This window comes from Mirounga angustirostris, unplaced genomic scaffold (genome assembly GCF_029215605.1).
Source record: "Mirounga angustirostris isolate CCGP_5_RB_7025 unplaced genomic scaffold, mMirAng1.0.hap1 SCAF_4, whole genome shotgun sequence".
Taxonomy (NCBI): Eukaryota; Metazoa; Chordata; class Mammalia; order Carnivora; family Phocidae; genus Mirounga; species Mirounga angustirostris.
The window spans coordinates 163,620,102-163,643,520 of NW_026991712.1; the positions used below are offsets into that span (position 1 = coordinate 163,620,102).

The window sequence follows — 23,419 nt, forward strand, 5'->3', positions numbered from 1 at the left end:
CACCCCGGAGCTGGGCCTCCCCAGCGCTGTCGCTCAGCCGGGCGGGCGCTCCTCGGAGACCCCGGCGGCCGTCCGCCGGCTGCGACCTCGGCCCTCCCGGGTCCGGTGCGGGGGCAGGGAGCTCGGTCCCCCTCCCTCTCCCGGGCTCCGGGCTCGGCAGCCCTGCGCGGGGGCGGGGGCGGGGGCGGAGCGCGCGGGCGGGATCCCCCCGCCTCCCCTTCCTGGTCCCCGGGAAATCCAGCCTCCGTGGCTTGGCCGCCTCCCGCTCCCGCTCCCGCGCCCGCTGCCGCTCGGCGCTCGCTCGGGGCTCCGCAGCCGGCGCGGCCCCTTCGCTGGGGGCTCCGCAGTGCCGGGCCCCGTCCCTGCCCGCCCGCCCGCCGCCGCAGCGCCCCCGGCCCGGGCCGCCGGCACCATGTAACCCGGCCGGAGCCCGAGCCGGGCCAGGTAAGCCGCGGGGAGGGGTGAGGACGGGGCCGCGCTCGCGGCGCCCTCTGCAGCGCCCCCCAGCCTCGGCCTGGCTGCGGCCCCGGCGCCGCCCACGCCCCGGGCTCCCGCGGCCTCGCCTCCCGGCCCCGGGGTTGGGTGGGAGGGCTGGGCCTCCTCCGCCGCCCCCGCCCCCGCCCCGGCCTCGCGGCCGCGGGCCTGACCCAGAGCACCGGCGGGGGCACCACGCGGAGCGCGGACCGGCTCTCCCGGGTAGAGCCGCGGGGGCCCGCCAGCCCCGGCCCAGTGCTGGCCGGGGCTGGAGGCTCGGTTTTGGGAGGGAGCAGCCAGCCGGGTTTTGGGGGGAAGTGATGGTGCTGGGGAGATCCGGCGAGAAGTTTCCTTTGCAGGTGTGTGAGTGTGAGTGCGTGTCACTGTGCCTGTGATGAGTGTGTGAATGTGTCACCGTGTGGGTCTGTGGGTGATTGTGTATGCCAGTGAGTGTATGCAGTGTGTGCGTGTGTCATTGTGGGTGAGAGTGTGTGCGTGTCAGTGGGTGTATGCAATGTGAGTGTGGAGTGTGTTACTGTGTATGTATCTGTAGACGTGTATGAATGAGTGTGTGTGTTGTCACCGTGTGTGCCTGTGTATGTCTCTGAGTGTGTGTGTGAATAGGATGTGTGTGTGTCAATGTGACTGTGTGAGTGCGTCCAGGTATCCGTGGCCTCTGTGTGTGTGTGTGTGTGTGTGTGTGTTGGCTGTGTGAGAATGTATCTGAGCAGGGTTCACTCTGAATCACTGACTCCTGGGCTTTGTCCCTCCTTCCCCCCAGGGGGTTCCTGGCCATTGTCCGGAGGCAAGGGACGGGGAGATCAGACTTTTCTGAGGTCAGATCATCCCTCCTCCCCTGTGACTCCTCACCCCCAACTCAGGCAAGAGCTGCATTGTACTCCCCACCTTGATCCTCACCTTCACCTACCTCAGGGGGTATCCTCTGTGATGTTACTCGTTGTGTCCTTCTTGCCTGCTGGGGCCCCTGGTGGTAGTAAGGCCAGGGATGAGCTGGTGTGTGTGTGTGTGCTGCTTCTTGGGGCCTAGGAACTTGGGTCATCCCAGTAATGTTCACCAAGGGCCCTTTAGTCCAGGAGCTGAGGAGGCCAGGTGGAAGCTTCTGTCCTGTTGTTAGTCATCAGAGCAGGTGGCTCTCTCCCGGACTTCCAAGTCCTAAATTTCCAAGTTCTGGGTCATTTGTTCAGTCCCTTGGCTCCAGGTGGGTCTGAAAGCTCTTTGAAGTAATAATAGTAAGAAAACAATGCCCTTGTATCTGTCCAGGGCTTTTGAAAAATACTCCACCCTCAACTCCTTCTTCTTATCCCCCCAGTAGCCTCAGGGAGCTAGCAGGCCAGGTTAAGCCATATGAAATTGCCAGTATTCAACTGTTTTTGTTTTTTACCTACAAAACCAGCAATTTCACGTAGTTCAACTTAATATAATGCCAATTTACAGATGAGGATGCTGAGGCTTGAGAAGTGAATTGCATTTCTCATGAAAGACTCCAACCCAGGTCTTTGGGTGATTCAAAGAGTTGGGCTGGGCCAAGGTTAAAGAGTGGTACCTCCTGGTGTGTTCTCTCTGACCCTGGGGGCACTGATCTCCATCTCCACCCAGCATTTCCTGAGTGCTGGGGCTACTTCTGCACCCAGCTGCCAAGGCCTAAAAGGGAGAGAGGGGGAGAAGAGAGGAGGGAGGGAAGGGAGAGAGGCTTCGTGAGTTGGCAGTGAATCAGGGTCTAAAAAGGGAGCTGGGAGGGCTAGGGTGGCAGGTGTTTCTAAAAGGAACATGAACACAGGATGAACAGCCTCAGATACAAACCCTGCAGCCCCCACCCCCACTGCCCCACTGATCTAGCAGGCAGTGCCCACTGCATTTTATGCCAGGGGGCTCACGTCCAAGGAGTGAGCTTGTATATAGGAGAGGAACCTTAGAATCGACTTGGTCTAACCTCTTAATTATAAAGTGAGGACACTGAATCCCAGAGAAGGGAGGGGACTTGCCCAAGGTCACACAGCAAACTTGTGTGTTCCTGGCTAGTCTTAGCCCAGGAACTTTCCAACCCTCCATGTTATTCTCCATTCCTGGAACTCCCACCTGCCCCAATCCATGCCCATCAGAGCTGAGAAGAAAGGATTTGAGGAGAAGAATCAAAGACCCAATAAGCCTAAGGCTGTAGATTCTTTAACCTGGGACCCTTTTTTTTTTTTTTAAAGATTTTATTTATTTATTTGAGAGAGACAATGAGATAGAGCATGAGACCGGGGAGGGTCAGAGGGAGAAGCAGACTCCCCGCCGGGTCGGGACCTGATCCCAGGACTCCAGGATCATGACCTGAGCTGAAGGCAGTCGCTTAACCAACTGAGCCACCCAGGTGCCCCAACCTGGGACCCTTTTTAAAGAGAGAACTAGATGTTATTGGGGATAGGGATTCATAACCATACCCACCACCGAGTAGGCCATGGGCTTGTCTTGATTTCTGCTGGTGAGGGGCTGAAGCTGCTGAAGGCCAGACTCCCAGACTTTCTTCTGTGGCAGTGCCTGCTTTCAGCTGCTGCCTGGCACCTCACATCATCTCTCTCCAGCTGATGTTGGGGCTTGAGCTGGCTGAGCTCCATTTTCCTTCATCCCACCCAGTTTCTGATGCATTTTGCCTCTAGCTAGCCTGACAATTCCTTATTTCATGTGTTCGTGTTGGGTAGAGAAACTTCTGGGGCTTTTCTGGTTTTGGAAGTGTCTGTAGTACCCTTAACCCTTTCTAATTAAACTTCCAGAAGTCTAGGGTAAATGATAAGATAATTGTCCCCATTTTACAGATGGGAAGACTGAAATTCAGAGAGGGGCCTTCTATTTGGTTGTTTTTTCTCTTAATCTACTAAGATCAGTAGAAGAGGTTCTTGGAGTGAGGGGATGAAGGAGGCAAATGACAACAGAACCTTTTGTCCAGAGGGGCTTCTACGGACCCCTTCTACTGTCTTACCAACTCCATAGTCAGGAAACCTTTCCAGAGTTTGATTTTATTCCCACTTGGTGGATTCAATGTGTTGTCTCAGTGGGAGTTGGAAGAACAGCTGTGTACCCTCCACTATACAAGAATTATGTCTTGATTCCTTCTTTACTCACCTGCCCCCCCCCACCCCAGTCTGAAGACTGCTGGCTCAGCGGGCCTCCTGCTGTCTGGGGAGTCTGGGTTTGAGCTGGGGTGAGGCAGTGGCACCATCGTTATGGTAACGAGCTGCCAGCTCATTGTTGCTAATAACTTGTCAAGTCCCTGGGCTCAGATGCAGCATGCCTTCCCACCAGCCCTTCTCCCCATGTCACAGAAAGAAAAAGTGAGGCTGTGAGGGAGGGGCCGACGAATAAGGGTATCTGGGGAAGTGGATGGCCTTGTCCTTGGGTTGCAGCTAGAGAGCTGGGGGTAGGTCTCTTGGGGGCTGATTTGCACATTTGATTACATAAGTTTGTGTATGATTGCATGGGCTGTTACATGTGAATACACCCAAAACATACTTGTATAGACCTGTACATGCTAGCTGACATGTTCATGTGCTTTTACACAGCAAGCCACATGTAAACATGCTTCCAAGCACCAGAACATGCTTGCGCATGAATACTGCCTCTACCATCTGCACATAAGGCACCCAAGAAATCTGGGTTTGTGGGGGTGTCCAGGTGTGTGGGTGGGGATCTGATCTTTTTCTGAAGCAGCTTCAAAGTGTTTTGTTAACAAAGGGACAGAATGGTACCAGGGTTCCTTCTTCCTTCCAGTCAGGAGCTCAGAATGGGAGTGGGCTGGGAATGATGTGGGGGGCTCAAGCTCCTAACTCCTGAAGGCCCCTGCTTCTATGTCCTTTGAGTTCAGGTATCCCCTGCCCCCCTCACTCTCTGTTCTTTCTCATCCTCTCTTCTTCCTATGTGTAAATATTAAAGGGCTGAGCCTGCAGGGCTGATGTAGACATGGGGAGAGAATGAAATTAAAAAGGATTCCCTTGCCCCCATCCCGACACCCCCACGCTCCAGTCCCCCGCTCCTGCCTCCTCCCCTTTCCCTTCTCCCCTCCCCTCAATCAGTGCTTCCACATGTCTCTCCTCCCCCCAGTCCAGATGGGAGCTGGCTCCTTCAGAAAGGGGGCTCAGATCAGGGTGTGGGGAGCCACCTCTCTCTGCCTCCCCCCACCACATCTGCCTACAGGGCTGGGAGCCCCCACGTGAGTATTTCTCTTATCTTTGGGGTGGTGGTTAAGAAGGAAAAGTGGTTTTTAGAACCAGCTGTGAGTGGCGTTGAGAGGCTCTGGGCTGAAAGGAGGTGGGTGGGGTCCTCTCTCTAGGCTCCCTCAGGGAAGCCTCGTGTCTGGGTTTCTTTTCTCTCCTTGGACACAGAGGGAAGGGAGCAACATCAGGTGCTCCCGGTGGATGGGAGCGAGCGTGGGATGGGCAGGGGAGAGGGGCTTCTGTTCTAAAGAGCACCGGTGTGTGGTGGGGTAAATCTTTCTGGCATCCTGGGTTTCTGGCCGTTGTGCCCGGAGAGTCGCTGGGAGCTGTCCCGAGTGCTGAGCGGGACTCGGCCGGGATTTGCTCCTTCGGAACTGTCTTGGGTCTTGAATGGGGCTGCGTTGGAACCCGATGATGGAAATGTGACTAGGCAGTGCCGAGGGCTCACTAGAAAAATTCTCCCAGATGACCCATTTAACAAGGACGGAGTCCCTGGATGGAAAGATAGATTCTGGGATCCTCCTTCTGGCTTTAGGCCTCACAGTTAGTTATTAGTGGTATTTGAAAAAAAGAACTCTTCCTGTTTCAGTTCCCTCTCCCCTTTCCCAAATCACCTTTCTGTTAGTGTGGGGATAGGAATGGAGGATGATACTGTGGCTGTAAGCTCTCTTCTCCTGGATAGTTTTTAGTGCAATAAGCTAAGGGGTACAGACACCAGCTTTTCTCCTACTGGGTCCCACGAGTTCAGGCTCAAGGCAGTTCTGGATTAGGACAGCTTAGGTTTTGCTATTAGGCCTGGGGTAGATAGGTCTCAGGAGTTCAGGACAATTTGATTGACTAGGTGGCACCCCTCTGCCCAGCATACTTTGGAATTGAGGACAGGGGACCGTGAAATATTCTGCAAGCCTGTCTCATTCTCTGCCCACCCCAACCACAGCTTAGAGCAGCATTTGGGAGAGACTTTTATTGGGGAGGAAGATTTCCAAGCAAAGGATTCAAGGAGTGGGTGGGGTTGTTCAATGCCATGGAGCAGAAAAGGAGGAGGCTACTGGAGACAGGGCAATGGGAAAAGAGGAAGATCTGGGGAAGAGAAAAACCCCACAAATTAGGGTATATGGTCTAGGTTTCAATCTTCAGCTTCCTTGGAAATCTTTTTCCCACCAACCTAGCGTCATCTCAATTTTCTGGATTCTTGTGCTTTGTCTTTGTAACTCTGAAGGGAATCGAGCAAGGAGTTATTTCTCCAGGTCCCTTCCCTTGTCATCCCAGGGGGATGAGAGCCAAATGTCAGGACATGCAGATGAGACTGTGGGGAACAACAGGCAGGAAGTGTTGATGGCAGCTTCACCTTCCATCCCCAAGAGCACAATCAAATATTCAAATGGGATCCTTCTTGAGAGGAGAGCAGGGAGGGTTTCCAGATGATGCTGGACAAAAATTGGGTGTGGCAGGGAATTCAAGAAAAGGGGGAAGTATCTAGGGACCCCAAACTGAGCCAGTTCATTCTTTCCCAGATGTGACTTCTAGTTAATAAGGAGCCCATCACCCATCATGTTTTTGATGTAACTCATCAAGATGATTCTTCTCTTCTCTAGCTGCTTGGGAGGAGCTGAGTTTTCCTATGCTGTGGGTGCTGGGAGGTGGTGGGTGTGGGTGTGGGTGCCTGTTTGGGGAGGGGAGGTGTTTGTGCTCCACTCAGCTCCCTTAGTTACATAACAGCTTTGATAAGACTTTACTTTGGAGCTGCAGCTACTGCCTGAAGCAGTCACCCCTCCACCCCCACATGGAATACTGGATGTCCACCCCCCTCTCCCTGGCCCCTTGGAGAGTCCTGCTATTCATGATCCAATGTTCCAGCAGCCACTTTCCTGCTGGGAGTTGTCTTCAGTTCCCCTCCCTGATCCCTACCTAGCTCCTGTTTTTTAAATACTTGCTTCTTTTGTTATCTTGAGCCAAGGTCACCACCGTTACATTTTCAAGCCTTAAGGTCTGGCCTCTCTTTGGCAGGGTCCTTGGGCTGGGATGGAAGGGGTTCACTGGACATCATGAAGTTGCCTTCTAGGGAAGAAGAGCAGCATCCCAGGAGGTTTGAGGGCCCAGAGATAATCTTCTGACTGTTTCCTCCTGTGCCCCAATAACTCTTTTGGAGTCTGGGAGCAGTGGACTATACCCAGAGGTACTGGGAGGAAAAACTCTGGTCTTGATATTTTCTTTTTATTTCCCTTTTTTGAATTAAAGACTTGTATATGTACATGGGGGTGCGGGTGGGGGCTGCCTCTTGGGTGGGGAAAAAGTGCACCTATTCCAAGGTGCACCTGCTTCGTTGCAACTGATCCCCCAGGTTGTCTGAGGAAATATTGGTTACTACAGGCATGGGACAAGGGGATAACAGCCCATTTTTAGAATGACTTTTTTTTTTTCTTCTGAGAGTGGGTGGGAATGGGGTGTGTCCAGGAGTGGGGCATATCCTATTGATAGTAGGAACAACTTTCCAAATGGAGAAGTGGGAGACTGGCAGGAAAGAGAGCAAGTGCAAACTTGTGATGTCCCTTGGAGAGAATATGGACTCCTGGCTTTGTGCGCAGGACAGAAACTAGGGGAGGGGCTGGATAGCTCCGCTATTCTGGTGCACATGCATGTGTATTGCTGCCTGTGAGTGGGTCTGTGACTGTGCATGTGTACACACATATGCATGAGTATGCTGTGTGAATGTGTTCAAACACATTTATGATTTTGTGTAGAAGTGTGGACACATGTATATATAGGTTTATGTATGTATAACTTTATGTGTGCATCCATGTATATATGTGACTTTGAAGGCAATGACTTAATTAAACCCGTGTATGTGTGTGTGTGTGTTGGGGTGCTCACCCAACAATGCGTATATGTAAGTGTAAGTTTGCATGTGAGTGTGTGTGTGGGGACACATATGTGCACACATGGATTAATAGCATGTGAATATATCTACATAAACTGGGTCATATGAGTAAATGTGACAGAGAGAAAGAATGAGAGAGAGAGTGAGAGATTCTGACTGAACACTGGGGCTGTCCAAAAGTTGTTTTCCCACACACTTGAATTTGATCCACCCTGATGCCTGTGGCTCTTCTCCAGAAAGCAGCCTCCTGAGGTGTCTCAAATTCTCATGTCACGGGGACCCAACTGTTCCTCAGTACCATCCATATGATGGGGATTTGCAGAGGAGAAACCTATACAGGCCTTGGAGACAGCTGAGTGAGGGAGCCCAACCCAAGGCTGATCGGATGCTATGGTGCTCAGGAGTGTATGTGGGAAGAGGGCATGGGAGCTTAAACACTAACATGACGACAGACATTTTAAGAATCAAGCAGAACAAGGGGGGCTTAGTGGGTGAAGGGGGCAGGGATATTAGAGAGGCCCAAGTGTGTGTATGAGCCTCACACTTGTGGGGCATGTGGCAATACGTGTGTACGTGTATATGTGTATATTACTTGTCTATGCTTTAATATGCCTATCTTGACATAAATGCACTTTCTAACATGTACACACATGAACGAATCTACAGGAATGTATAGATCAACACAGGGATTTGTCAACATGTACATGCATGCTAGCAAATATACACATATGAACAGAGTATGCAGAAATATGTGGGCATCTGCTAACACTGGCCTGATTGCAGCCGGTGAGCACATACCTGTGCACCTCACTCACCCGCTCACATGTTAACAACAGCCTGCAAATAGTCCCTTTTCCACCACCTGTGCCTCACCCAGTGCCTCGCCTCATTCAGCCAATGTTTATTTTATGCCTGTGATCTGCTACATTCTGTGCTGGACACTGGGGATGGTTCTCGACCTCAGGTAACTTATAATCTAGAGAAGGTGAAAGACCTGAAACCAAGTAAGGAGAGTGTTGAGGAAGGTGGGAGGACATAAGTGGTCACTGGGGTGGTGGAGACCTACAGAGACGTTGGTCGGTTCTGGAGTGGGGAAGGGAGGGGCTTGGTAAAGGAGCCATAGGAGAGGAGGCCTTTGAGCTACAGCTTGAAGTTGTAACAGGTGTTCCCCAGGTGGACAACTGTAGGAAAAGGTGTTTCAGTGACAGGAAATGTCCCAGATGGTCTCCCTACTCCCACCATTGCCAGGCCCTCCTCCATAGATTCTCCCCTGCAAAAGCAGCTTGAGTAAGATGAGGTCATGCATTTCCAATGGCTTTTCATCTCAGAGTGAAATTCATAATGCTTAGTGGGGCCTCTGTGACAGAAGTGCCGTGTGTAAAATAGCTTCTGGTGCCCTCCCTGATCTCAGGTGCCACCCCTACAAGGACTTCCTTTTGGTTCCCCAAAGATGGCAAGCACAGGCCCACCTCAAGGCCATTGTACTAATTTTTCCCTCAGCTTGAAAAGTTCTTCCCCCAGATATCCATGTGATTTGCTCCCTCACTTTATTCGTCTTTGCTCAAAAGTCACTTTTATTTTGGAGAGGCCTCACCCACAGTCTACCTTAGATATCCCCTTGTCTTTCTGTCCCCTCACCCCACTCCGTTGTTAAATATATTTGAACCGAGCCCAAGGCTGATCAGATACTGTGGTGCTCAGGGGTGTATGTAGGGAATATATGTTTTATACAGTCTAACGTACATTCTGTACTAGAAAATGAACTTCTTCAGAATGAGCTTCACCCGTTGTGTTTGCTACTCTACCTGCTGTGTCCAGAGGAGTGCATGGCTTTAGTAGGTGCTCAACACATATTTTTTGAATAAACGTATTTCACTGGCAGCCAGTGAAGAGAATAGACGGGGTTGGACCAAGATGCGAGACAGGGAGACCAGTTAGGAACCCACCGAAATAGCTTTGGTGAGAACTTAGGATGAGGGCCGCTTCGATGTCGACCACTGGCAGTGGAGGTGGAGAAAGGGAGATAGAATGTGTGCACTCTCATGCACACGCGTGCACACCTGTGACTTCAGCCACTCAGATCTATTGTCTTAGCTGGAGAAGGCTAAGGAAGAAAGTAAAAATGTCTTTGTGTGTGTATGCAGTGTGTATGTCATGAGCACCCATGGCAAGCTGGACACCCTCCAGCTAACCTTGGCTGACCATTCTCCCTTCCTTTTGGGTCTTTGTACCGCCACTACATGCGCCCACCCCTGCCAGCCAGGTTGCAGAGCGCTGCCGTGTAGGGGTCCCTCTGGCTCCATTTGGTCAGTGATACAGGGCTCCTGCCTTCAGGAACAACGTCCTGAACAGCGGGAGGGGTCTTAGGAGGTCAGAGCCACGGAGACTTAGAACTGAGACAGAGGCCTGCGGACCCCGAAAGGAGTGCTCAGAGCCGTTGAGCTGAGGCCCGGTCCAGACAGACTTCCTGAGGCCCGATGTGGAGGGAGGGCAGCCTCCTCTGACAGCATTTTCCCTCCTCTCTTCCTCTCCCTGCTCCATTCTGGGTCCTCTCTCCTGGTGGGGTGGGTGCCTTGGCCAAGTATGGGCTCAGGAGTGAGTGGTCCCCCCCCCCCAGGCTGTGATGTGAATTCAGGTATGTGGGCGTACCCAGGGAAAAGGGACCCGAATTCCAGAGGACAGGCCAGGGGTTTGGGGGTAAGGGAGGAATCTCTCTGAGAGTCTCAACTTTGGCCGTTATCCTTTCTGCCAAGAGACACGGGGACTCGCGCTCGTGTAGCACCGTGAGGGACTGAGGCTAGACCTCAGGAGGGGCCAATCGGCGGCCCGCGGGAAGGGACAGAGACTTGGGGCGCGGGGAAGGCTGGGAGGAGGGCCGGCTGAGAAAGAGAAGAAGTGGGAGTGGTGGGTCAGCCCCTCCCCGTGCCGCTCCCCGACCTGGGGTAGGGGCGGTTAAGGCCTGAAATCCTTTGAGAGTTCCTCCCCCAGACCTCCAAGCTTGCGCGCGCGTTGCCTCATCCCCCAGAGGCCAGGGCTCGAGCCCCTTGCAGGTTCTAGGTGTCTGGGGGCCTTCTGCCAATCTCGTCTCCATGTGGACGAGGGGCGGGGGCGCTGCCGCCGCTCCCCTCCCACCTGGGCTCGGAGCTTGGGGGTTGGGCCGAAACTGCCGCCAGAGCCGCCCACCTGCCCGCGGTGTCATGGCAACGACTCTGCCCACGTGGACGAAGAGGAAAGGGAGAGAGAGGAGAGGAGGTATCACGACAGACGTGAGGATGGGAGGAGGCTCCTCAGGGTCCTGCGTGCTGGAGCCCCCACCCTGCCAGTGGTCCGGTCCTAGCTGCTTTCACCCCAGAGCCCCCAGGGCAGGGTGGGGCTTGAGCTCCAGGCCTGGCCTCAGAGTGCGCATGTCCTTGGGTGTCCTGAGTAATGCTGATGACCTTGGCCTCTTGTGCTGGGGGCCTCCCCGGGCAGCGTCCTGGGGGAGATGGGGCTGTGGCATGTGCAGATCTCTTCTCTCCCCACCCTGCAAGTCCGGGATGGTGCCTGGGGCTGAGGGGATGAGAGCCCGACCTACTTCTCCATTTTCTCACTATTTTTCAAAAGGAAAATGACCCACTTTTCAGCCAATGGGACTGGGGCCTGCTCCCAGGCTGATTTCCCTGAGCCCCCCTGCCCAGGCCTCTGCCCCATCCTCAGCCTATTAGCCACGTGCTGGACCCACTTCCTGAGGAAAGCAGGTGCACCTGTGTGGAGGGGTCCTTCCCTGCCATCTGCACCAGGCCGGGGAGGGGCCTGCTCTGAGTGAGGCAGGGGTGTGCCAGGGCCCTACTGATCCTATGTCGGCTCCACTTTGGTCGGACCCCATTGGCAGCCACAGTCTTGGGCAGTTTGAGTGTCCTGTCTGCCATCTCCATATACTCCCAGGATGCATCCTTGGAGGGGCAGGAAGGCTCTGGGGAGGATTGGAGGAGGACCGCTCTGTATTAGTGGATGGTGGTATGCTCTCTTCTCAAGCATGGACAGGGAGAGCCTGTGGCCCTTGAGAACCATGTCTGTCTGTCTCCCTGCCTGCTAGAGCTCCTCCCAGAGAACATTCCTAGAGGGTTCTGTCTATGCCTTTCTTCCCAAGCCCCTCCCCCTCTCTAGGATATTGGTCTGGGCCTCAGAACCCCCTCCCTCCTTCAGCTATATTGGCCTGGGCTGGCTTGGGGGGTGATTAGGGATTTAATTATTTAGTTTCTCCAGCTCAATAGATTAATTCCATCCATCACAGGCAGGCTGAGTCTTCTCCCCATTTCAGGGCTGCCTGGCCAACCCCAGAGGGAGGGAGCATCATTGCTCACCTGGGCCTAGTACTGGATCTGGGAACAATGGATAAAGTTCTTGTTGGGGGAGGGTTTGGTGTATGACATTGAGCAGATGTGGGTGCCTGAGTGATGTGAAATGAACATACATATCTGTTGTATGGGGATAAACACGTGAATGAACATGTATGTGAGGTTTGTATCTGTGCAGCTTCTGTGTGTATAAGCATCAACGTCCACTGGATAAAGATGTAGAGGTGTGTGAGCCCTTGTGGGAATAAGTGCGTGTGTATCTGTGCACCTTAGGTGACGATGACTATATATGACATGCCACGTGAGTTGTGTTGGATGATCTGCATGGCTTTGTAATCTGACTTTGGATGAGCACATATGTTAAACTGTGAATAAGCAGCATGTGCCCGTGCGCGAGGGAGGGATGGCAGGGATGGAGGTTTTCTGAGGCTGAGTGATGAGTCAGGGCACACCGGGGGTCCACTTGGTGGCTTCATCAAACCACTGTGGTCAGAGAGACATGCTACTTTTGACTTGCCGGGGCTTGGTCTCTCCGTGGGTGAGAATGTTGGGCCTGGACTCAGACCAGATTCGCATCCCTCTTCCACCACCTCGGTGACCTTGGGCAATTTTCTTTGCATTTCTAAGCCTCAATTCCTCATCTGTAAAATGGAAGTAAAAATGGTAGCTCCTGCAGAGGAGAGTTTTCAAGGGCGCCGTGAAGAAGTGTAATGAAAGTGCTTGATACCATGGCTTTTTAGTTGTAGGCATTCAAAGAGCTGTGCCTTGGAATCCAGAGTTGAAAGGCACCAGGGCTTGTCTGTCTGAAATGTGTTCGGTTCTTGAATCCATTCTATAGCATCCTCCAGAGCAGCCCTCCAGCCTCTGCTTGCATGCCTCACTAGGCAGGACACGCCCAGTTCTTCAGGGAGCCCACCACCCTGGAACAGCTCTGCCTGTTGGGGCATTCTGGTCCAGCCGCACGCAGTCATTTCCCTCCTGCCTTCTTCTGTTTTTCCTCTGCTCCCTGTGCCCCATCTGAGGGGTACTCCTTCTTGATGGCTCAATCACTGAACTTACTGAGCACCTACTGTATGCCAGGTCTTGTCCATGCTGAGACAGATCAGGTGGATTGGTTTTCAAGGAGCTCAGCATCTGCAAATAAAATTTACCCTACTGTGTGGAATTATGGGACCTAAGAGGAGGTGGCGACTGCTTTGTCCTGGGATTGACGGGGGGCCACTCATAGGTAAGTTTTCTTGGAAGAACACCTCAGAGGGCAAAGCTGGGAGGACAGGCCTTCCATACGGAAGGCTCTCCTCTTCCCATGCTGTCTCCCCCTGTGGTCCTGGCTCCTGCTAACCCAGAAATCTAGAGAGGAGAGCAGAGGCTAAGACAACCTAGAGGCTGGGTCAGGATCAGGTAGAGCTGAGGATTGGGAGGTGTTACCCTGTGAACCTGGTAGTGTGCCAACCAACCAGACTTCATGGGGCCGTGTGGGGCCTAGCCCTGTGTGTGACTCCCCTGCAGGAGAGGTCCAGAGGAGGGGCCAGGCCCTGACACAGGCAGCCACTGTCTAAGCTCACACAGATTGCTAATAGGACAGTGTGCTAACCTGGGAGGCAGACCTAAACTCTGGACTCCATCAGACAGCTGGGCCAGAGGGTAGGAAAGGCCATGGGCCGGGCCTGGCCTGGCTGAGAAGCTGCTGCCCAGTGGACCCTTGCCATGGCCTTGGGATCCTACCTGTTGTTCTCTGATGGTTCTGGTAAGATGAAGTCTGGAGGCCAGAGCAGAGGCAGCAGCCCAAATTTCATCAAACACATACAAATAACAGAAGGCACTAGGGTGCTAAAGTCCAGAGAAGCCAACATATGGAAACATATGTGTCCATTGCCTTGGACAGATCAGCTTATTTTCTCATTGCCGCAACCTTAGGAGGTAGGTATTATCCCTATTTTACAGATGAGCAAATGGAGACTCAGACAGATAAACAAGTTTTTCAGGGTCATGCAGGTAGGGCTACAATATAATAGCTGGAGGCAGAAGACTGTCTTTCCAATACCCAGCAATAAGGTCACTGGGCTTTTCCTTCCATATCCCAGCTGGAGGAGATACCACCATCCCTGGCTGCAGGGATTGGTGGGGCTTGCAAATCAAGGGCCTCTAGTTGTCTCAGGTGCCACCATCTTTGGCCACCAGGGCTGCTCTGCTGTCTTCAGCATTCTCAAGGTGTGGGGGGTCTTCAGAAGGAGCTCAGGCAAACAAAGTCCCGGGGAAACATGAAACAAGTGAGTTTTCAGAGCACCCATTTTTGGTCCAAACCCAAGTCAGGCATGGCTACAGCCTCTGCCCAAGGCCATTTGAGAAACCCTCTTAGAGACCCTGTTTCCAGACCTCACACATTTTCGTGGTCCTCCCCCCTCCATTGTTAATAGCATTGATGGACATTTTACCTGCATTATCTTAATCTTTGGGACATCATGATGAGAAAGGAACCATTCTTGCTCCCATGTGGAAGTTGAGGAAACTGAACTCAGGAGAGATGAAGGGCCCCCTTAAGCCCCATGTCTAGTAAGTGGTGGACTTGGGACATGAACCCAAATAGTTTAATTCAAGACCCACATTCTCTCTTACTAGCTGCCCCTGACGAGGGTCCTATAGGAGTGTGGTCCTGGGAGTCCTGCCTTGCAGCAGTGGGCAGGGATGACTGCCCCAAGAAGGCTCTGGAGAACTTCAGGAGGGAGAACATGGACATGACAAGGCAGAAGAGCCTGAGAATTGGTTCACTTGGCAGAAAGGGAAGAGCAGGCCAAAAGCAGTTGGCCATGGCTGCAATTAGGGAGCATGAGGTGGGGATTGGGATCAGGCTGAACTGTGTCTCACAGGGCCTTTGGCAGCCCTGGAGAAGGAGGAGGAAGCCTGAACTTTGCTTCTGGTGTCTCTTGGCTCTGTGGCCCCAGCTGGGAGAGGAGCTGGGGCCCAGAGCATCCGATTGAAGGGACATACTCGGGGCTGGCTGGTAGACCCCAGACCCTGAGATTCCCTCCCCAGAGTCTCATTCTTCTCTGCAGGGTGGGGGAGAGTCATTTACCCCACTCTTTCTTCCCATTTCCCCCAAACGCCTTCCTTGAACTGTGCAAAGGGGCACATCTGGAGAGACCCAGATGCAGCTGGAAAAGAACCATCTGTATCTGCCCAATTGAGAAGGGCTAGATAAGTACGAAGAGCAGGGCTGGGTTTGGAGGCTGGATTTCTAATACCAATCCTTCAGGGGCTCTCTCAAGCCTTTAGAGGGAAAGGAGTAGAGGTCCTTTCTGCTGGCTGTTGGGCACAGGAGAAGAGTGGATGAGGGTGGCAAGTGAAGACTTTCATTCATGCAAATAGGTGTATTTTTTTTAAAGATTTGTTTATTTACTTTAGAGAGAGAGAGAGTGTGTGCATGAATGGGGGGAGGGGCAGAGGGAGAGCGAGAATCCCAAGCAGACTCCCCGCTGAGTGCGAAGCCTGACATGGGGCTTGATCCCTGGACCCTGAGATCAGGACCTGAGCCAAAATCAAGAGTCGGCCACTTAACTGACTAAGCCACCCTGGCGCCCCCAAATAGATATTTTTTGAGCACCTATTAATGCCAGGCATTGTTCAAGACACTCAGAATACTGCAGCACATGAGACAGACATAGTCCATGTCCTGCTGGGGCTTATGTTCTACTATCAGGAGACATACTATAAACATGTAATAAAGAAAATAATTTCAAAGAGCAGTAAGTGCTATGAAGACAATGGAACAGGGTGATGTAGAGCATACCTGGGGGATGGGGTTCAACTTTAGTTAGCGAGTGGTCAGGGAAGGCCTCTCTGAGCTGAGACCTGAAAGATGAGGCAGAGGAAGCCATGGGAATATCTGGGGCAGAGCGTTCCAGCAGAGAGAACATCAAGTGCAAAGCCCCCTGGGGTGGGATTTTCAAAGAGATTATAGGTAGTGTGGGTTATTCACAGACTGAGCACTGTCCAACGGGTCAGGAGATGGATTTAGACTTGGCTCTGCCTAAATGTCTCGAGTGTTCTGGAGCAGTAAGCCCATTTTCTGTAAAATTCCTACCCTAATGCCCCAAGGAAGAGTTGATTAAATAAAGTAATAAAGGTGAATGAAAAAGACCCCGAGCCTCCCTCCTTCTATTCTCTTCCTCCTGCCTTCTCCATTTTCTGAGGAAGTAAGGGTAGGAGGAGGTTTTTCTCTGGGGTCCTAAGGGCCGGGGCTGGGCACAAGACATACTGAGTCTTCAGCAACAGGGCTGGTGGTGGGGTTGAGAGAGGCCAGGGACAAGGGCACCAGCCCAGCTACAAGAGATCCTGCCAAAGGCAGCTGGGCCAAGCCAGTGTGGAATGGTTCAAGGGGGCTCAGGCAAAACTGGATGCAGGAAGAGGCAGGCAGCTGGGGGAGGAACGCCCACCCCTGTGTAGAGGACAGTGGGCTACAGGTCCTCGGCTTTGTGTTAAGGCTCCCCAGTAGCTAGCCCTTTTATAGTGGACATACAGCCCCCACCACAAATGCTGCTGTCAGGACAGGGGGTGGGGAGGACTGGACAGGGAAACTGAGGCAGAGTCCTGGCCATTCTGGTTGACACAGGAAAGGGGGATGGGTGGGCAAAGCCTGAAACTTTGGGGTCCCAAGAGCATACGTGGCCCACCCACAGGTTTGTAGGAGGCCAGGCCTGCAGCAGCAAAATGAGTTCCAGACCTCACTTGCTGCAAGTTCTGCTGTGTTGGAAGTGGTATGGGGATGATCTCATAGGTTCCAGTGTGAGGGGACTAGATGGGGCTGATCCCCAGCCAGAGAGCAACTGTACCCCTTTGCTGCCATCTGGACCAGTGTGTCCAGCTTGTAGCTTTCCCAGACAGCTTCATGGGGAAGGCATGAATTGGTTAATATTTGATTTTTGGAATCTTTATCTTTGCTTTGCCTACCGCATCGATTTGTGTCAGCCTCTGAGACATTGGCCGTTGCCAAATACTCCTGGTTCCCTGGTGCCTAGGCGTGGACAGTCTTGACTAAGACCTGCTGCCTTTTCCCCCAGCAGAATACCTTTGATCTTATATGGTTGTCCAGGAGAGATTAAGTGACCCACCCAAGGGTCACACTGTAAACCAATGGAGGAAGTAAAAAGGAAAAAAAAAAGAAAAAAGAAAGAAAAAAGAAAAAGAAAGGAAAACAGATAATGAGAGCTCCTTTTATTAAGCATTCACCATGTGCCAGGTACAGTTCTAAGGGCTTTATATGCTTTACCTTGTTAACCATCACATTGTTGTTAATCCCTTTCTGATGGCTCTAATACCGCCATTTTACAGATGAGAAAATAGGCTAAGAGAGGCGAATTGGCTGCCCAAGTACACAGAGCTAGCAAGTGAGTGGAAAGGGACTTGAACCCAGAGAGCTTGACCACAGAATCTGCACCGATAACTGCTTTGATCCAGGGAGTTTGGGAGTTGCCTGGGTCTCAAGAAAGGAAAAGCACCTGAGTTGGCTGGGCAGGGCCCTGGGGGAGAGAAGAGGAAAAAACTCTGACTCGATCCTCTGCAGCCCTTTTCCTTCCTCCCTGTTCCATTCTTTTTCTGGAAGGTAATTGCTTGGGGCAGTGACAACCTCCTGGCGAATTACACAGCTGGTTTCCCAGTGAGATTTGTAACAACAACCCCGCCAGCCTGGCAGCCCCCAGCAAGTTCCGGTTTAAGAAACTAATTGCTGGATTGTGTAGTTGGTGCTAAATTGGGTAATTTCTTGGTGACGGCATGCGTGCCAGTTCTTCCATTCCCAGATAGATTTGAGCTGCATCAGAGAATTTGTCATACACGGCACCCTCCCAGACTCCTCCACTCCCCACTTCCCAGCTAGCGCAGGCAATTGCAAAAGAGGCTGCTTCCCTGGGCCCAGAGTTTCACCATCTGGGCAGCCCTCTGTGCCCTGGGATGGTAGATAGATGCCTTGGTGCAGGAAAATGGGGAAAATAGCACCAGCCCCCAGAGTTGTCATAGGGCTTTAGGGAGCTTCCTTTATTCGGTACTTATCTGACCTTGGACTTGGTACTAATATCCTAATTATCTCTGAATCTCCAACACCTAACTCAGGGCTTTGTCCAGAGCAGGCCCTCAATAAATGTTCCCCAAGTAGATGAATAAATGACTGGACTAGAAAGCACTCCTCCACTCCCCACTTACTGCACTTACTGCACAGGGGAAAAGGTGAAACCACACTCTGGTTAGCTCTGGAGGTTTTGTTTGTTTGTTTTCCTTTTCTTTTTTTTAACAAATTCACTGGCATTACTGTGTTTACTTCAGAATGGCAGTTTAGTAACTTTGGCTTCTCTGGGCTAGCAGCACAGGTCAGAGGAAAGCTAAAGCATTGGTGTGAATCAGACCTGGCTGTGACCTCGGGCTTTGCCACCAACTCTGGCACCTGGGCCTCTGTCGGCCTCAGTTTCTTTTTCTGTAAAACGGAAGTGGGGGATAGTATCTATCCCTTGGAATAGTTGTGGGAGTTACATAAGGTGCCATAAATGAAGGGCTTACATTCACCCCACAAACACCTGCCCTGTGCCAAGCATCATTCTAGGGGCTGGGGTAATGCGGTAAGATGGGCAGAAATTCCTGCACTTCCATGGAGCTTACATTCTGGTGGGAGAGGCAGACAATCTCCAAATCACACCAACTGAAAATGGTAACGGGTATAAGAGCTATACAGGTACCTAGTGCCTCGAGAGCAAACAGCAGGGAGATCTGACCTAGTCAGGGAGGCCAGAGAAAGCTGCCCTGAGGAAGCAACAACGGGGCTGAGATCTGAAGGGTGTGTAGGAGTTAACAAGGCAGAGGTGGGCGGGCAAAGCTTTCTGGACAGGGGGAACAGGTCCCTGATGGGAGGGATCATGGGACTGCAGAAAGACTGGCCTGTTTGGAGCAGAGGAAGCAAGGGGGAACATGTCGTGAGAGGATTGTTGGAAACGTAGGAAGGGCTGGACCCTGCAGGCCTTGGTGGACAGGTTATGGTGTTTTATCTTAAGAACATCAATAAGCCATTGATGAGTTTTAAACAGAGAAGTGACATGATCAGATTTCTGTTTCCAAGTGGCCATTGGGATTGGAAGCCCGGTAGGAAAGGAAGCAGGGAGACCAGTTAGGAGCTTTTGCAGACGCTCAGGTAGGAGATGGTGTTCTGAGTTAATTGAATTAGTTAGCAGTGCTCTCTGCTTACAAATACAGGAAATCTGGCTCACAATGGTTTAAGTAAAGAGGAGTTTATTCCTTACCACATATAGGCCTGGAGGAAGGCAACTGCTTCTGTTGGTTCCAGGGCTCAATGATTCCAGGACTAACGTTTCTGTGATTCTCTAGGTCTTTCTCTCCTGTTGGCAAGGTATTTACCTTAGCTCCAGGCATCATGGTTGTATTCAAGCCTATAAGAAAGGGGGGGAAGGATGGCACTAGCAGGCTCCACCCCTTTCATCATAAAGGCAAACTACTTCCTGGAAACCGTCAGATTTTTATGCATATATCATTAGCCAAAAGTGAATTGTGTGGCCACCAGTTATGGGGGGGGGGCGCTGGGAAAGGGGAGAAGGTTGAGAGTGAGTTTTAGCTAGTCAGCCAACAATGATTTGGTGGGTATGGAAATCAGTGGGCAGATCTATTTTTAGGAAGCAAAATCCATAGGCCTTGGTGATGGATGGAATTATGAGTCCCCTCCTAGCTCGTTTTGCCTTCCTATCACTTAGTAATAGGGTGGCAGCAGGAGAATGTGATGGTAAGGCATACTATATAGGAGGAAGACTATACAATTCAATCTACATCAATGAAATCTTTTCTTTAGGAAATCCATAAATTGGGTATCTCCTTCCCTCAGTAATTTGTATTTGATTACAGTTTAGTATTTGGACAGTGGGGATTTTGGAAATCCAAAATAAAGGCTTCACATGAGGGATTATGTTGTGTAATCTTCTAGAGTTTATAAAATGGCTTCATATACATTTTATCATTTAATATTAAGATCCTGGGAGATAGATGAGCAGACATCATTAGGTCACCTGTCTCGTGTCACACACCTTCTGGTTTCAGAACTTGTGCTTTTGTACTGGACAGTGCTGCCCTATAGGACATGGGTAAGGGAGGCGGGGGTAGCTTGTTTGGAGAGGAGCAGTTACAGGGGCCTGTCTCCCCTGAGACTAGAGCTGGAAGAACATGGATTGATGCTAAAGAGACTGAAGTTTGATAAGCTCTCGATGGAGGCTCAGAGGCTTGGCAATAGCCCCTGTGTGGGGCGGGCCTGAGGAGTTGGCGGTGGGGAGCCTGGGAATGTCCACCATTGGGAAGCTCTGAGTGAGACTCCAGGTTGATGTGACCACAGACAAAGCAAATGAGATGGTCTGGGCTTCGGCCAAAGTGGACTTCCGTGCTGCGAGTCTCGAACGTGGGTCCTGCCTGGGGCAAGAGGAGGAGGGCCATGATGTGGACAAAGGACCAGGCTATCAAAATTTCTTTCCAAAGCAGGGAGATGCTTCCAAGAGCTTTTCCAACAGCTGCTTGTGAGGCCCTCTTGGTCTGAAGTCACCTCGGCTTTCCCAGAGAAGGGAAGTGGAGAAGAATTGTTATCTAGAGCCAAGCTGTGAGGTCACCCCCGGCTCCCTGCAGGCAAGATAACCAATAGCTTCTTCAGTCCAGGCCACAGGGTGGGCCAGGGACTGGGCATGTCTCACCCTCTGCTCTATGGAAGATTTCCAGGAGACTCCACAATTCCCTTCATTATCTCACATCCCTCAGGGTCAGGAAGTTCTTCCTGATGTCTGACTGTGTCTCTTCCACTACTATTAATCACGCCTGCAAAGCTAGCTCTTCTTCCTGACATCCCTGTGTCTAATAATGGCATCATTAGTCTTCCAGTCACGGCTACTGCAAACTTCAGAGTCGTCTTCCTTCATGAATCTCTCTCTCCCCCACCTCGTCCCAGTATTTGCCAAACCCTAAATGTCTGCTGGAACTCTCACAGCCCACCCTCTAAGAATTCTTTATTTGCCCACCTCTTCTGCCTTTGTGCCTCCTGTTTCCTCCTCCGGGAATTCTCTCTCCCCCACCACTTTGTCTTTGGAATACACAGCCATCTTGCTCCACAACCCGAATGCATTCTTCTCTGGGAAGTCCTCCTCAATTTCCCTCTATTGGGTCTGGTCTTGTTTTTATCTGAACTAGTGTAACGTTTGCTACCCCTTTCTAGTCCAGTCATTTATTCATCTACTTGGGGAACATTTATTGAGGGCCTGCTCTGGACAAAGCCCTGAGTTAGGTGTTGGAGATTCAGAGATAATTAGGATATGGTTCCTACCCTGCAGAAGACCACATTCTAGTTGGGGAGACAGAAACTGAAACAGACAATTTCAGTGCAGTGTTATGGTTTCTTTCATGGAGGAACCAAGGGTGTTATGAAAGCCCAATAGAGAGACATAACACAAAATAAGAGTACAGAAAGTCTTTGAGGGTAGGTGGGGCTTCATCTGAGTAAGTGTTAGCCAAGGGAGAGAGTTGAGGTGAGTAGATGGAAGGAGATTCTAGGAGGAGGGTACAGCTTGTGCAAAAATACTGGGACCTAAAATACCCCTGTCGTGTAGGATTGTTCCCTTGTTAGACTATAAGCCTCTCGATGACAGAGACCACACTTAAATCACCTCTGTACACTTCTCACTCAGTCTTGCTTATGGTAGCTGCTCAACAAATTTTGTGGAATGGGATCGTATTTGAGGGCAACGAAAAAAAAAATTGCAGTGGCTCAGCACCACGGACAGATCACACAGACACTTGCTGTTGGAGGTAGTCCAACCTGTAAGCTCATTTGCATGTATTTGCATAATGAAGCCAACTTCATTTCCCTGGGGTTCCAAAGGCTCTGCATCATGGGAGATCCAATCAGTCCTGGTTTGGGGGGTTGGGAAGGGAGACTGTCAAGGCCAGAGACTGGTCCTCTGAGGACTCTGGGACAATCTCTTTCTCCCTTTGCTCACTACCCTTTTCTTTTCCATCAGGAGCCAGTGATCCTGAGCCTTCTGAAGTTAGGATTCTGTCTGGTGGTGGGGATCCTGACACCGAGGATGGGAAACCCCGGATGGTGAGTGGTAGGAGTCTGGGAGATGGGGAGTAGATTGAGGTTCTGAAATCAGAATAACTTGGGTTATTCTGGAAGCAGCCTGAAACAGTGGGTATGGAGAGGTGGTGGTTGGGGAGGAAGGAACGCTGGGTCTCGGAGGTGCTGCTGTCTGGAGTCTTTGAGGCTGTCATTCCCTCCTAGTCAGCAGATGGCCCAGGAGCCTGGTCTGGGATGAGGGAGGGCGCCGTCTGCCAGCTCCTCAGTCCCTGTCCCTCCTGCTGACATCCCCTCCTGCTGTAGCGCCTGCCCTGGCAGCTCTGGAGTCCTGATCAGAGGCAGTTCTTGCTGAGAGCTGACCTCTCTGTCCTGTAGCCTTGGCAAGCCTGGGATGGGGGCCAGGGGCACTGGTTGCAGTGCTTTCTCTCCATCACCTCCCTGCCCTGCCAGCCCACTGTTCCTGGGAGGAACTCCTGATTTCCAATCCCAGTGTAGGGTTTATTTATTTTTTTATTTTTAATTTTTCTAAAGATTTTATTTATTTATTTGACAGACAGAGAGAGATAGCATAAGAGGGAATACAAGCAGGGGGAGTGGGAGAGGGAGAGGGAGAAGCAGGCTTCCCGATGAGCGGGGAGGCCGATGTGGGGCTTGACCCCAGGACCCTGGGATCCTGACCTGAGCCGAAGGCAGACGCTTAACAACTGAGCCACCCAGGTGCCCCGCAGTGTAGGGTTTAGATGCTGCCTTGGACAGCCAGCATTCCTCTTCTTTATGGTTTCTTCTCCCTTGGTGACTCCCCTGCAGTGGAATGGGGGTGGCCAATGGGGGTAAAAGGGAAATTTTACTGGGGAACACTTGGAACCCAGAAGAGGAAGAGGCAGTCATCTTAGGTTATTCCTTCCTGTCTCAGCCCTGGAGTGGGTGGGTGGGGGCTTGTGGGAGGGAGGAGAATAAGCCTGCAGCCAGATGGAAGGAACAGGGTGTGGAAGGAAGGGGAGGGGGTGGATACGTAGATGAGGGTCCAGTGTTCTGTTTGGTTACTGCGGCTGGAGGCTGTGACCCTGAGGCCTGGCTCTTCACAGCATTGGGCAGAGGTGTGGCTCTGGATCAGTTTGCCTAAAGCCAGCTTGTTAAAAAGCTAGTTCACCTAATGACTGGTTTCTTTGAATATATATATATTTTTATGTCTGTTTGGCTATCCTTTTATTTTTGGTAACCTAAGGATTTTTAAAAACCCTTTTGGCTGAGGGCATTTTATCTTATGAATAAGTATCAAATTTGCAGCATTTGACGAATGATGGCATTATTTTGTGCCCTTGTGAGTATCTTTTTTTTTTTTAGATTTATTTTTTAAATTTTTTTTAGATTTTATTTATTTGACAGAGAGATAGAGAGAGAGCACAAGCAGGGGGAGCAG

General features: G+C 51.6%; 1 protein-coding gene across 1 annotated transcript in view; it reads left to right on the forward strand.

Annotated features, from left to right (window-relative positions):
- The first annotated feature begins 244 nt into the window (after positions 1–244).
- The window catches only part of DLGAP3 (DLG associated protein 3), a 62,912-nt gene continuing 39,737 nt past the window's right edge, over positions 245–23,419 (forward strand). The window contains exons 1-2 of the mRNA XM_045898132.3: positions 245–444; positions 21,941–22,023. The gene's annotated coding sequence lies outside the window, so the exon portion shown is untranslated. The remainder of the gene's footprint in view (positions 445–21,940; positions 22,024–23,419) is intronic.